Source organism: Eulemur rufifrons, chromosome 1, assembly GCF_041146395.1.
Source record: "Eulemur rufifrons isolate Redbay chromosome 1, OSU_ERuf_1, whole genome shotgun sequence".
In the NCBI taxonomy this organism is placed as follows: domain Eukaryota; kingdom Metazoa; phylum Chordata; class Mammalia; order Primates; family Lemuridae; genus Eulemur; species Eulemur rufifrons.
This window is the reverse complement of record NC_090983.1, coordinates 60,606,226-60,622,876: the sequence shown is the minus strand read 5'-3', so window position 1 is coordinate 60,622,876 and position 16,651 is coordinate 60,606,226.

Below are 16,651 nucleotides of genomic sequence, written 5' to 3'. Positions count from 1 at the left end.
AATAGAGTAGAAATGGGTAGAAAGTTCTTCAAACTTTTCAATCATGAAATTTGATTAATCATGCCAGGATGACATTTCCCAAAAGTACTATTTTACGAGAAAAGTAAAATATACGGATAATTTAAAGACTGAGACTTGAAAATAAATCTTAAAGTCAACTATATAGTTTGAAACTCTTTAAGAAAGTTTCAATAGATAAATCAGTTTTTAAAGAACATATCAAAATGCTGTTCAATTTTGTCATATTATTTGTCTTAATAAGTAGGTGGCACATTTAGATAAACAATATTAATCTTAACTGAAGTTTACTAAAATATCTTTATTGTAAAAAGCTCATAGGAGACCATATTAAGTACCCAGGGCTTTTTGGAGATTTTGGTTACTAAATGTAGTAACCAAATTGAGAAGCTGTTGTTTTGGTGGAAGTGAATAGCGTCTGGTAACTATTTTTAGGTTGTTAGAATATGTTGTGTTATTAATTGCTATAACATGTAACAGTGTTAAGGCATTTAGTATTTACTATTTATTTACTCACATTTATTTATACTTACTATTTATTTACAGTTACTATTTATGTATTTAATAAAAATGTATACATATAAAATTAATATTCAGACCTAAACAAAACATATTATTTGGTATTTGATAAGTGCTGGCTATGATGACTTATACCAATAAGTAATGCCAAGATTAAAATATAATATTGACAAATATCTAGAAGGATCGCTATTCTAAACCCCATTTTGAATCTCAGATAAATAATGTATCATACCCAAACTCCCAGGATAAGGTACAGAAACAAGAATTCAATATAAATTCAAAATGTTTTGATTTATCATTGGCCATTAATTACATTAAGAGATTCTTGCTTAAATCAGTAGTTAAAAGAAGTATATAGATGAGGCCATAATTATGAAGTGTAATAATTCTGTGAAATTTCTCATATTTGATCTTTATCAATGGCAGAGGATTTTATATCTGGCTGAACAACAGAGTTATTCGGTATACAAGTTAAAAATATTAATTCCTAATCATCACATACTCTCTAGCCCTGCCCCTCCAGGCCATAATATGAGCTAAGCCTTAGTCAAAAAAATTTTTTATTGCTCTTCATTTGTCTCTACTGGAAACAGAAATTGGAGACTATACCAGATGATTATAAGATTCCTGTCTGTAGGTAGAACTTCTTAAGGATGTCGGTATCCCAAGTGCTTAACAAAGAGTTAAATGTGCATAAGGTCCATCATATGTTTATTAAACTGACAATGTAAAAATAAGGATAAAATAAGTTTCCTGCCTTCAAGTAGATTGCCCCCTTTTATGAGTGTGTTGAGACATATATACATAACATGAGAGCAGTACACGAATATGTTCTTAAGTGCAACAGGTGTCTCAGAAAGCAAGTGCTCAAGAAGTTCTGAGAAAAAAAATTTGTGGAAGTCTTTGTTAAGGAGAGAGACTTGAATAGACGCAAATTTAGAGAGATAAAACACAAATAAAAAAAACACTGCTTACTCTGGAAACAGTATGAACTAATGTGTAGTAGTTGAATGAGCTCTCAGTTTGAGAGATTACAAGGCACCCAGTCTCAAGGGGCATTTGTTGTTAGAAAATTTAATGAAATACTGTCAAAGCTTCAGGAGTATCTTGAATTCAAGGGTGTGATATGTAGTAAATATATCATGTAAAAAGTCAACTTCATGTCATAGGTGATAATTTTTTTTTTTTTTTTTTTTTTGAGACAGAGTCTCACTCTGTTGCCCGGGCTAGAGTGAGTGCCGTGGCGTCAGCCTAGCTCACAGCAACCTCAAACTCCTGGGCTTAAGCGATCCTACTGCCTCAGCCTCCCGAGTAGCTGGGACTACAGGCATGCGCCACCATGCCCGGCTAATTTTTTGTATATATATATATTTTAGTTGTCCATATAATTTCTTTCTATTTTTAGTAGAGACGGGGTCTCACTCTTGCTCAGGCTGGTTTCGAACTCCTGACCTCGAGCGATCCACCCGCCTCGGCCTCCCAGAGTGCTAGGATTACAGGTGTGAGCCACCGCGCCCGGCCTCATAGGTGATAATTTTTAAAATGTATAACTGAGTGCGGTATTCAGGATACAGCGTTGAGAGTTTCATATATACCCAAGGGAGGGAAAAGGGAAATTGCTCTCTTCACAAAGCAGGTTGTTAAGAGAAAGTGAAATGATGCTGTCCTTTTTGCTTGTATGCACTAATGTTTACCAATGGTTAAAGTTCAGAATTATGTTATTTCTAGTGAATTTTCACTGTTATATATTTCTTGGTTGAAATGAAAAATAAAGTACTCTTCAACGTGCCTTAAAATAGAAATTGATTTGCTGTGTAACATTTTTGAATCTCATATTCTTTGGGTCTACAATTTTATCTCAGCACCTCTTCCAGTTATAACATTTCCTGTTTTACCTCTGTTCTCTGGATGGCCGTGGACTGCTACCTATGCAAACTACTCTGAAAATGAGTCTCAGAAGGCACAAATTCACATTTGCTTTACCACAGGATATTAGAAACTAGCCATGTAAACTCTGCAAAGAATTTCTTTCTAGAAATTGTAATGAGCTTGAGGCTAAGACAGGCAGTAGCATGCATATATTAGTTTCAGACTCAAGTTATTTATACAGTTATAATTCCTAGGGGGAAAATTGGGCGGGGCAGGGGAAGAGGGGGAAGCAAATCCATTTTCATAAAAGGTTTATTTCTTGGATATCACTGCCTTATCATATTTGAAAACCTGGAAAAATAATTTAAAACTTCCATTTAAGAATTTTCCATTTAGTTCAACTAATTTTGCAAGCTGCAACTCCTTTAAAGAACCTAAACTTGTCCTCCTTGACTGGCTCTCTGCTGGCAGATCATGGCTGCACTCAGAGAACTCCAATCCAGGCGAAACTCTGGTTCAGCAATTGAAAGAGGAGCATGTAGGGACAGAAATCTGTGATGCAACCATGAATAGTGCAAATGCATAATGAATTATAATAGATAATGCCAGCCAGCCCTGGGGAGGGCAAGATTCAAAGGAGAATACTTAAATCTAAGTTGCCTTCTTTGCAATTCACTTTTTAAGCAGTCTTTAAGATTTCTTCAAACAATCCCAAGTCATCTCTGTCTTTGGTAAAGAAGCCAATAAAACAATAATAATAACTATCATATATTTAAGACTAGGTTCTGGGCACTGTATTAAGTACTTTATGGATATTGTCTTATTTAATAGTTACAAAACCACAGTATGTCTAACATTATTACCTTAATTTGACTGATGACAAAATTTGCAATCACCATTGCAAAAAGCACTTCAAAATATTATAATACAATAAGGATGAGCCACTAGTATCTTTTTCACAAGTATGAGGTGGGGTAGCACAACACTATGATAGACTCTTACTAGAAAATGTAACTGATTTTCTATACAAATAGTAATAGCCAAATCAGAGCAGTTCGCATTCAAGAAAAGAAGGCCAAGGCCCAGTACAGACAAATAAAGGACTGATTTTTTTGCTACTTTTCATTTCTGTCTCAACGTCATTCTAAGTATATTTTCATAAAATATGCATGATTGCCTTTGTATAAGACATTTAAATAAAGGAAACATTGGCCAGACAAAATGGAAAGGAATGACATTTATCCTTTTCCAACTTTTTATTAACTGTGTAATTAAACATTTATTGCATAATTCTGGGCTTAGTACCATCAGATGAGTTCTATAGTTGTTCAGTTTTTTACTGGACAAACCTTCATTTTTATACTGGGGTAAATTTAAAGGTTGTCTAAAGAAAAATTTCAAAGTGGTCTCTATTTGCATATATTTATTACCAAAATTATTAATCTTTATAGGACAGAGGCCTAGTCCTTTTCAACTATCCTTAAGGTTGGGGTTTGTTGGAATTCTGTTACCAAGATTTGTCTCAAATTCCATCCACTTCTCTCAATACTGGCCTCATATAATTATAGGAAATTATTTTATTTTGTAGCTATACTTAAAGATTTCTTCCCAACACAAATAAAAAAATGTAGATAGCTTTTGGCTCCTTTAATTATTTTTTCTTAAGAAAGTGTGTAATATCAATCATTCTTCTCATTTAAAAAACATTGATTAATAAAATGAATGTACAACCATTTTATATACATATAAGAGAGGCACTTCCTTCTCTGAGAGAGATGGTGATAACTAATTATTTAATACTGTAGCATATGAGTATTTATGTACTTGAGAGAGCAAAGTTGTGCCAATATTACTTTATATTTACTGTTTTACACTTAATAAATAAGCAACATCAAGGATTCATGATAAAAATAAAGTCAAGTCAGTGATAAATTCAGGTAGCTATTTCTGATTCTCAAGTTTAATATCCTATTTCTGCCAACTTGAACATTTTCTTCCACCAAAAGATTTTTGCTGTATGTAAGGCACATGTGAAAATGAATCATAGTCACGCCACCACTGATCTGTACCTGCCAATTTATGATTACTGGTATTTAACATAATTATGAATAATCATGATTCAGAATGTGAAAATCACTCAGGAAGAGCAGGCCAGTTCTGATATGCATCATGTATAATCAAGACAACTAATCTTTTGTTTGCCTACTGGTTATGTAAATGTTTACTCCATAAATGACTGTAATGCAACCAAAACCTAACCCTGCTACAACCTGAGCTGTAGTTTGGAATAATAATCTCCCCCATAATAATTATTTATGTTGTTTAGTTATTAACTTCTTGCAGGAATAAAACTGGAATTGAATTCAGCCAAAACCAGGTGCCTATTCCATATATATTTATATATAGGGTATATATTGCATATATGCATAACTACGACTTTTAGATCCTTTACCCTGGTTTAAGCGCAATTATTTATTTTATCTTGTAACCACAGCAACAACAGCAAGATGAGGTGACTTGCGGTTTAGATAACTTCTCTTCTATCTCAGGACCAGTTGACCATGTAATTTTGCTGTGGTGTCTAAAGATAAAATAATCAACAAATCAATGAAACAAAAACAGCCACTGGCACTGGGAAATTGTCTCTCAGACCAGATGGCTTAAAACTCCTCACATGTCTCAGCTTTTTTTTAATGTTAATATTGCAATTTATATAAACTTAGGTATAAAGTAAGCCTAACAGCAGTAGGAGTTAGTGACTCTTTCATAACCTTAAGGCTCCCTGAAGTCTCTGTTCCTTCTCTATGATCCCAGCTCAGGCCCTTGGTGTGGCAGAAGTAATCATATTCTAGAACACAGAACAGATAAATCAACTCTGTACCCTCAGAAGTCACTCCTTTCCACATTTCCCTCTCTTTGCTCTCCCTCCGTTAGCCCCAAACCAATCTCCTCCTGCCATGGGACAGGGAGGTGGGGTTGAGGGAGGCCTGAAATTTATTCTCTTTTAGGCTATAAGGGAGTCAGTATATGCTCAGTGCAATTTATGCAATTTTTCAATGTAGATTTGATTTGCATATTTCCTCTTTTTATGGCATTATGCAATGGTCTTTGATGATTTTCTTTCCAGTCATTTTCCTCTTATTTTTATCCCCTTGCTTCAGGGCTTGCAATCATAGGTTAGGTCTGAAAGATTTATAGTTCTTGAGTCTGTAAGCTACAAATGATATGCTGGTCAAAGTTTAGAATCTTATTTAAAAAGTGAACTTTTTACCTGATTATCACATATCCCCTTAAATAGCATGGTGTGATTTAGAACAGATGACTTCTTCACGCCTGTAATCCTAGCACTCTGGGAGGCCAAGGCCGGTGGAGCGTTTGAGCTCAGGAGTTCAAGACCAGCCTGAGCAAGAGTGAGACCTGTCTCTACTAAAAAAAATAGAAAGAAATTAGCTGGACAACTAAAAATATATATAGAAAAAATTAGCTGGAAATGGTGAGGCATACCTGTTGTCTCAGCTACTCGGGAAGGTGAGGCAGTAGGATCGCTTGAGCCCAGGAGGTTGCTGTGAGCTGGGCTGATGCCACGGCACTCTAGCCTGGGCAACAGAGTAAGACTCTGTCTCAAAAAAAAAAAAAAAAAAACAGGTGACTTCTCTTTGTGCTTGTGCTCTTAGTTGCCACGTTTCAAAATTACAAAGAACAGGTACAGTCACAACAAAAATTTCCTATCTCTTTGGCTTCTAATATTTCTGTACACAGGAAGACTATAGAGTGAGTAGGCTGGAAAGAGCAGATTCCTTTTTAAAACTTAGCAATGGCCATTGGTCAGTGGCCATCATTTTTGGTGTTTGATGTTTTTCTTTTCCTTCTCCTAAGCATGCCATTCTTCATTTGTATCCTGTGCTTAGTATTTATCACACCATACTTGTTTGGAATATACTTGTCCAGACACCATACTTGTATGCGGGCAGAGATTGTGTTTTAATTCAATTTGTGCAATTTATATGAATTGCAGGCCGGGCGCGGTGGCTCACGCCTGTAATCCTAGCACTCTGGGAGGCCGAGGTGGGCGGATCGTTTGAGCTCAGGAGTTCGAGACCAGCCTGAGCAAGAGCGAGACCCCACCTCTACTAAAAATAGAAAGAAATTATATGGACAGCTAAAAATATATATAGAAAAAATTAGCCGGGCATGGTGGCGCATGCCTGTAGTCCCAGCTACTCGGGAGGCTGAGACAGGAGGATCGCTTGAGCTCAGGAGTTTGAGGTTGCTGTGAGCTAGGCTGACGCCACGGCACTCACTCTAGCCCGGGCAACAGAGTGAGACTCTGTCTCAAAAAAAAAAAAAAAAAAAAAAATGAATTGCAAATAAAAAGTTACATTTCTTTAATTTTTATGAATCAAATTAAATCTTTCCCAACTTTCTGCAGCCAACATTGAGAGAAATCTACCACCAGTCAATTGTTGGTTTATCCTTGTGCGTCTCCCAGCAGTTGCAGCAGAACACATGGACGTAAGCAACCCAAGAAAATTAGGGAAGGGCTCGTCCTTTGCTTGTTTTGGTCAAGGATGTTACTGTAGCTTCTTTCTACTCAGGTTCCTTTTGTTGTTGAGGACAGTGGTTCCTCACTGACCAGGGGACAGACCCACAGGTTCTTTCTGCTGTCAGCAAGCTGATATACTGTCTGCAAGCTGATGTACTGTCTGTTTCCAAAGGCCATGCATCCTCTGGCATCACATTCTTTAGTGACTCACTTCCCCCCCCCCCGCCCCCCACCGCCGGCTCCTGCCACCTGAATAAATCTCACAATATGAGCCCCTCTCTCAGTTTAGGGGCCAAAGAGCTTAGGCCACTCACTCACTTCAACTCAAATTGTCAGCATCCATTCCCTCCCCTTTGTTGAACAACACTATTTAATTATCTATCGGCATAACCTACCAGAGCAAAATAAGAGCATCTCCTCCGTACATACTTCAGGAAGATCACACCTGGTAGCCAAAGAGCCTAGAAATCTTCCTTATAAGAAAGAGAAGATGAAAATAAATATATGTTCTTTTTGCTGGCAAGTCCTTGTCAGATAAAAATGTAAATTAATGTGTTAATAATTTACCCTGCTATATTTTATATTTACCACCTCTACCAGTGCTTGGCAGGCAAAGAATTACTTCTAAATGAATGAAAGTATCTTTGCTGACTTCATTTTTCTCATTTATGAGTTCAATCCTAATACTTCAATATTTTTCAGTTTCATATATTTTGGATGCTTTTTGAGGAAGCTCATCCACCTTTATAGCTTCACTAACATCTGTTTTTCATAACTCCAAAATCTACACCAGTATTTTTACTAATTTTATATCTCCATCTACAATAAGACCTCTTTTGGATATTCAAATTGTGAAAGTTCACAAGTTGAAATCTAAGTTCGTAACTATTTTTCTACTTCTTCCATTGCCAATAAATCATTGTCTTTTGAATAACTTAGACCTCCAGCTTTTGAAACCAATGTTTTCATTTCTCCTTCAAATCTCTTATCAATTTTTCTGACTCTTTCCTATCCTCAGTAATACTTCAAGCTTTTAGTCCTTAAATCTGTTAATGTTTGGTTCACCATCCCTTACATGTGATATCATTGAACAAATAGTTAAAACTAGTATTTAACAAGCATTTATTATTGTATTAATAGTAGTAGGTCATGCATCACCAACATTTTTAAAAAATTGATTTTAGCAAAAAAATATTGTCACCTTCTTCACCTTGAGACAGGAAATGACTTTACAATCATTGCAGTGGTCAGAAAAGACATTTTAGCAGCTTCATTTCCTGACTATAAAACAGATCAAAAAATATATTTTGATAGCAACTTAACTCCACTAAAGGATCACTATGTCTCCTATAAGACAATATAATAATATTACCTTGGAAAGCATCTCTACATGGTTCCTATAGTAACATAATGAAGTTCTAAGGATATTATATTTTACACTTATATCCTTGTTTAGTGGACATCTCCCTGGCTCAAATGAAAGCTCCATAAAGGCAGAGGCTCTAAATGCTTTTCACATTTCTCTATCTTCAGCACTTTGAACAATGCCTGGAGGGAGCATAGTAGGTGTTCAATAAGTATCTGTTAAATGAATGAATGAATGTGAATGAGTGTGATTTTCTAATGTGTATAATTTAACTATTTGAGACATGTTGCTACGTATTTAGTCAAATAGTTCTCATTTTCATACAATCTATAACCTCATTCATGTTTTTAGAGAAAAAAAATCAAGTGCATGGTATTCCTCACAAATATTTTTGCCCAGCTTTAAAAAGAAAATGTGGGGGAAAAAGTGTGTTCCCGGGGGTTAGAAACTTCTAAACATCTGTAACAGCAATACTATATTTGGCATACACTAATACACCAAAGTATCTTCATGCTTAGTCATCTCCAGATCCTGCTAAGGCAGCAGCTTGCATTTTGAGCACATGCCTGAGATCCCTAGATCATAGAGTTTCCTCCACTGCGCCGCCTACCCTTAAGGCTAAGCTAGCAGGCTAAGTGTTCCTTGAAGAAAGAGGCTGTGACTAAATAAATGGAAGTGTTTGCCAGAGAGGGAGAGGAAGAAGAAATAGAATGTTTTCTTTTCTTTTCTTTTCTTTCTTTTTTTTTTTTTTTTTTTTTTTTTTTGAGACAGAGTCTTACTATATCACCTGGGCTAAGAGTGCTGTGGCATCAGCCTAGCTCACAGCAACCTCAAACTCCTGGGCTCAAGCAATCCTCCTGCCTCAGCCTCCCAAGTAGCTGGGACTACAGTTGTGTGCCCCAACACCCAGCTAATTTTTTCTATTTTTAGTAGAGATGGGGGTCTCACTCTTGGCTCAGGCTGGTCTCCAACTCCTGACATCAAGGAATCCTCCCACCTCGGCCTCCCACCTCGGCCTCCCACACTGCTAGGATTACAGGCGTGAGCCACTACACCCGACCAGGAAATAGAATGTTGAACTCCCCCAGCCTAGGAGAGTGGATAAAGAAAACTGATAGAGGCAGAGGGAGAAGGTCATATGTGTGTGTGTGTCCTCTTCTCCCCTCTTCAAAGGTGGAAATTCCAGAAAGGGGAAACGTGTTAGAAACACTCAGAGAAGTATAAGATAGCCTGAGAACACTCAATCATGTGGCCTGCATCTTTAGGCCTCTAGTAAGAGGCAGCTTGGTGACATACAAATGTCAGGCAGTAACGTGGCCTTGATGAGATAGTGAACTCAGCACAGTGTCCCTACCTTCATGCAGTCTCCTTGGTCAGAAGCTCCCAGGTGCTGAGTGAGCCAGAAGGCTGATATGCTGCCTGGGGTCAGGATAAAGAGCTCTAGTACATGACGTACACTAAATATCCAGTTGTGTCCTGGTGGTAACAAGTATCATACAGGGAGCAACCCAACCCAGCAGGATCCAGCACACGTGTGGATCTCTGGCGCCATTAACACTTTCCTTCATGAGTTCACCTAAGTCCCTCTCTGCCTGGAGGCCACATTTTAGATACAGAAATCTGAGAAACTGAACATGCCCCTGAAAGAGACTGAATCATTTAAAAGTGATACATGGACTGGTAAGATTACCTCACTGCTCCCCCTGCCAGGTCACCCACAGGGTGGGGGCTCATGAGGATTAGAATGATTCAGTTGTCCTTCCATTAAGCTCACAGAGGCATCAAACAGAATGTGCTTATTCTTGATGGGGCAGAGAAGGGGATGATCAACTACTGCTTGCTCTAGTCTGGGGAGAGAGAAGAGTGAGAAAGTTGGTACCCAATCCTCTGCTTCTATGCAACTGTTTCCATCCTCCGTCTACTTTTTTCTCTGTCATCTTCCAGCTCATCTTGTTGTCTGTGAACTTGACAGGATTTGGCTGGTTGTAAAATGGGATAGGTTTGGCTAAGATTGCAGGAGTGGCTTGCTTTGATGTCTTTGGTTGTTAACTTTTCTTTAAGTTAAGAAAACATGCTAGCAGCTGCCTGTTTCTTACCAAAAAACCAAACCACAAAACCAGAATGCCATTTTTCAGTTGTATGAATCACTCCTTTTCTCTTTTCATTCTAAACTTCTTCTAAATCTAGTTATGGTTCTCTTATATTGCTTCTCCCTCCTTTTTTTTCTTTTCTTTTTTTCTTTTTAAATATGGCACTTATAAGAACGTGCCTGATTAAAAAAGAGGGCGATGTATTACATTTAGTACTAATTAACCAGACAGAAAAAAAAAATCACTAAAGAAACAGATGATCTGTATAGTACTATAAACCACTGTGACCTAATTGACATTTGTAGAACAGTATAGCCAACAAATGCAGAATACACATCTTCAAGTACACAGGGTATATTCACCAGCATAGCCCACAGGCTGAGCTACGACACAAACCTCAACATATTTAAAAGATTTGAAATCACAGAATATATTCCCTAACCACACTGAAATAAAACTAGAAATTAGTAATAGTAAGATATTTAGAGAAAGTCTTAAATATGTGGAAATTAAACAACACACTTCTAAATAGTCCATGGATGAAAAAGAAATCACAAGAGAAATTTAAAAATATTTCAGTCCTTGCCTTAGTAAAAATACATCATATGAAAAATTGATGACTATCAAAAAAAAAACAGTGCTTAACAGGAAATCAACACTGTTACCAACTGTTCCATAGTGCAGAGTGATTGATTTTAATCAGATTGTTAAAGGTTAGCTACCTACTCTTTCTAATTTAGAGAAAAGTATCCATGGAAATGTAGGTAAATCTTGAGAATGCATGTAATATCCCTGCAGAGTGAACTTTTATGTAAGCTCTAGGATTAAATGTACTGTAGTAATATTTTGGGATAAATTTTCTTCACTGTTTAAGTATCTCTCTTAGGTCAGTGAAAAAAAATGTGACACCATACCTAGGTATTTGTTTTTTGTGAGCATTTAATGTAATATATAAACAAAGTCAAATATACAAAATAAAAATGAAAAATCTTATCTATTTACACAGCACCTAGTATGTTGTTATTGTTTGGTACTATCATCCCCATAGAGCTAGTACTATTTACATACCAAATCCATAACACAAATTGAAACACCGTGGAAGTACTGTTGTCCCTCAGTATCCTCAGGGGATTGGTCCCAGGAACCTAATGGATACCAAAATCCAGTCCCTTATATAAAATTGTTTAGTATTTGCATATAACCTATGCATGTCCTCCTGTGTATTTTAAATCATCTCTAGATTACTTATACTACCTAATACAATGTAAATGATGTATAAATAGTCGTTATATTGTATTTATTATTTGTATTATTTTGTTGTTGTTGTTATATTGTTATGTGTGTGGTTGGTTGAATCCATGGTTGTGGAATTGTAGATAGGGAGGGACGACTATATTATGCAGACAGACACAAAATGGGAATTCATTGGTTTAGGCACTGTTGAATAGAGGAGGAAATGGATTTTTCTGTTTGACAACTAGTAAACATTGATAATTTTTGTGAATATACAGAGGCTTTTCAGGGCTTTTGGGGGGTGCCTAGAGTATTGCTCTTTGTACTTTCTGAAATTTGACTTCACAGATTTTTAGTGGATAAATATCACTTATTAAGAAAAGAGGAGATTTGAACATGTGCAGAGTGCTTGGCTGTTTTATTAGCCAAATTATAACTAGAATGTTATAATTTATTATAGCATTTTTAAACATTTATTATTGATATCGTACCTCTCCTATAAGTCCCTATCAACTCCTACCTCCTCCTTTAGGCAGGCTTCCTTAAAATCCACACTCCATCCCCAAACAGATGAGCTCTTGCCTTCCTATTAGCTGCATAGTCTCTCAGTCCATTCTGTCTTGTACTGTCTTTATTTGTACTTCTCTTATGCCTTTTCAATATATTCCTAGATGTCAAGCACTCAAAGTGCCTATCACAGTGATTTGTACATATTTAGTGCTAACAGTATTTGAGAATGAATGACAAACAATGTAGTAATAGCAATTACTAATGTGAAAAGAAAAACTTTAGACAAGTTAAATTTAAGAGTTTAATTGAGCAAAGAATGATTTGCAGTTACAAAACCAGCAGCCCTCAGAGCCACAAGAGGTTCAGAGCGCTCCACTCCGCAAGGCAGGCAGGCAGCATTTCTGGACAGAAAAGAGAAATGAAGTACAGAAACAGCTTGATTGGTTACAATGCAGTGTTTGCCTTATTTGGACAGGGTCTGATCAGTGGGCAGCCTGTGATTGGCTGAAGCTCAGCTGCTGTCATTGGCTGAGACTCAGCTGTTACAAAAAATACACGTAGTCCTAAATTGAATTTTCAGTTTGTTTATGTACTATGTTAGGTTGCAGTTCCCTACATAGGGGCTTAAGAAACAGAGACAGCCTCAGGCAAAATTTAGTTTAATTTAACATTAACATTTACTGACCTTTCCCTATAAGAAAAGCGCCCAAGAATGGGATGACTGACTTACCACAGTTTACTCTTATCAAACCTAAGGAGAGGTTGAGTTTTGTGGCTGCAATGTCCCATGAGAACATCCCCTGTCCTTATGACTGCTAGATGCTAGCTTGAGAAGCACTCTTAGAATGCTTAGAGTTTGCCTAATATATGGTATAGTGGAGGGCTCAACAAGCTAAAAATGATTTTTATATTAATATTTTCAAATGGTTAAAAACTATCAAAGAAAAAAATAATACTGTGTGATGTGTGGAAATTATATGAAATTAAAATTTTTGTGTGCACACAGAAAGGTTTTGTGGAACACGCCCACACTCATTTGTTTGCATATTGCCTATGGCTGATTTCATGCTACAAGAGAATCAAGTAGTTGCTGCAATGAAAACTGGAGGGCTCGCAAGGCCTAAAATATTCACTATTTGGCCCTTTACAAGAAAAGTTTGCTAGTTCCTGGTAGAGTGAATTATCATGTCATTATGCTATATCAATTTTTCTCTTTCAACATGTACATTGTGTAAAACTGATAAAAATTTCATAGGCACAACGGTTTAGAATATACATTTCTGGGGAAAGACAATACAAGAAACAAATCCAATGTCACATATTCTTTTACTAGGCCACAGGTTCTTCCATGCATCACTTTGTTTCGCAGTCTCTACCTTGACAGTGAATTCTGGGTTTAAGAACCAACCTAACATGTACAATATAACAGCAGTATATGTAATAAAAATATAGGGTATAAAGCTGCAGGTGGGTTTATGTAATTTTACCAGCACTGTTTAAGTAATAATGTATTGTTGAATGTACTACTGAGAGTTATTAATTGCATCATATTCATAAGAAAGATGACAACTTCTTGGTGATAACTTTTACCTCGCAGCTCTCAATAAACATGAACATTTCAAATATTTTTAAATGACATTTAAAAATAATATAACAGTATTTGTTCTACCCGGATGTATGGCATTTTTTGCTCTGTGGATGATGTGGAGGGATAAATAGAATTACGCATTGAAAATGAGACACACAGACAAGAAATGAAGAGAAGAAAGAATAACAAAATAGGAGTTTCAGGTGGGCAACACCTCTTTCTTTTAATAAAAAAGCTATTCCAGAACACAAATTGTTATGACCTGGTTGGTTTTTCAAAAGAAGACAATGATTCGGTGTAACTGTAACAGCAAGAACTCAAAGAAAAAATAAATGGAATGTAGCTAAATCTTTAACTGGTTTGTTTCTCTTAAAAAACTTTCGTTGGAATAGCAGAAGTGAGGCTGGATCAGGGAAGCTTCGAAGTGGGAAAGAGGTTAATATTCAAACCCAGCATCCTCTTTGTTGTTTGAGAGGCTTGAAGACAATATGGAACGTGTAAGAGTTTCCCACGCTAATGTTTTAATGACTCCAACTTGTCTGAAAAATGTCGTTTATGGATAAGGAGTGTTGCGTATGAAATTATGAGGTAGTAATTTAGTTGTAACAGAGTATGTATATGTAACAGAGTATGTATATGTAAATTGTACATGTGCATGTGTGTTAGGGGTTGAATTGGTGGCCAGAGAAAATCATAATACCACGATATCTATAAAACCAGACAACCCGGAGCCCAGAAAACATTGTGGTGAGGCCCCAAGGACAAATAAGCAGAAGAGGACTCTCATCTTTTATGGCAGGCCCAATGCCTGACAACCATAATCTCCCAGGAATTAATTTCTAAAATAATGGGATTAAAAGTTTGAAGAATACTCCAAATTGGACCATCTTCACAGACTGCTCTAATCCCAAATATTTTTGAGGAACATCTTTTCCATCCACTCACCGAATTATGAGCCCAAAACAATAACAACAATAACATTCTAACCTATTTTATCATCTAGGCAACTCCAAATATTACTTCCTTTCTTGTTCTTATCCCCCTCCCCCTTTTTTTTAATGTTCTGGGCAGAGGTGAAGAAAAGGAGATATAATAAAATTCTTTCTGAAAGCTACCAACATTTGTTAAAAAATTTAAAAATATCTTCTAACACAAAACCCCATCAATTTACTAATAAGTCCTAGTTCTCCTAGGTCCCAAGTTAAAAGAGAAAGCTTAGATTTCTAAAACAATTGCCAAAGTAAATATGCCTTTTTATTAAGTCTAAAATCTTAAAAATGGCCCACCCTGTTTTTTTCTCTCAATGACTCTTTCTTTCCCTAGACTCTACACCCTTGGGTATAAATGGTCATATTATTGTTAAAAACTCATATTTTGCTGCCTCATGTCTATCTTTGCTAATGCATTAGCTCTAGCTCCTCAAATTGTTGGTCATATTTTTCTTGGAGTTCTTGGGATTAGAGGTGTAACTGTTCAATCTGAGCTCATGAATAGTCTTCTCATGTTACTCATTTCCAGTTCTCTCTCTCATAACTTCTTGGTGCCCTCAAAGTACTTGAGGGCAAGAGCTCTCCACTACTGCTGCTGCAGGGCCCCACCATAGGCACACACCTCTTTGGATCACAGAAGTTGATCACTGGTGCTGTCAAAGCTGTAAATTCTCAAGATGCTGGAAAGATGCCCATTCCTGGAGTCTTTAATACCCTGAGGTCAAGCTATGTGCTACAACAAATGGGCTACAGTGCCTCTGTTAATCCCTGTATTTCTCAAACTTCTTCAGCTTCTGTTCAGAATTCCTCCCACCCTAGGACTCAAATAGGTCAACTGTGGCCTGCCTGATTACTTCTTTACACATGTCTGAGTATCCCTGAGTTCCATCTTGGAGTCAGATTGGTACCCTATACTACCCTAAAAAAAAAAAAAAAATCTTTAAATCCTGATTTTTAAAATGCTCGTTCTGCCCTTTGAAACCCAATATTATTCATATCAGTTTGATCCCTCTCTAACTTTATGGTCGGATTTCTGATCTTGACCTCTAGGAGTCTAAGAAACTCTATGTTGGCATCATCTGACAACAGCTGAAGTTCAGCTTAAGTATGAACTTTTGATAAAAAATTGTCAATTTTGTCTCAAAGAAACATCTAATTAAGTTTTAACATTTGGGTTATTTGAAGACACAGGAACTCTTAACATTCTTAAGAAAAATTATTCAAACCTTGGAAATGAAGCAAAAAGGATTATATATCCTTTCACTATCTTACTGGAGCTTTGCCTAACAGATCCTCTTAAAGGTAGTTTAACTCTGTAGGAGAATGTCCCTTTATTTGATATACTATTAACTATTGATTAGAACCAGGACTGCCATGTTACATGTTAACCTGTGGATTTTTGTTGGGTAGAGATGCAAAGGGTTTGTCCAGGAGAAAAGATAGCTCTAAGATTATTGTTTGATTGCCCTATAGGACATTAACTCATTTTGTGTCTGACCTAGCAATCTTATTCTAACATTCTTTCTTTATTGTCTCCTCATGTGCTCTTGAAATCACATTAATCATCTTGCTAGTCTCATTAAGGAGTTACATAAAATTGTAATACAAGTTTATTCTACAGTCATATGAAACCCATGTTTGGTTATATTTTGAAAATTGTACTTTGACAATTTTGGAAGTTGTCACGCTGAGTTGCCCAAAAGGACTCACTGGTCAGGACCATTTATACAATATTGCACAGAAGTGAAGCTCCTAAACTGTTTAAGCCCAGACATTTCTTTCCTTGGCTCCTGAGTAAATCCCAAGCAGCACTAGAACTTTACTTTTGCTAATTCTGTTTCTCTGGGTTTTTTTGTTTGTTTATTTACTTTGTTTTCTAATTCTGTGCTTTTGTTTTTATTTTTCATTCTTGGCAAATCTGTC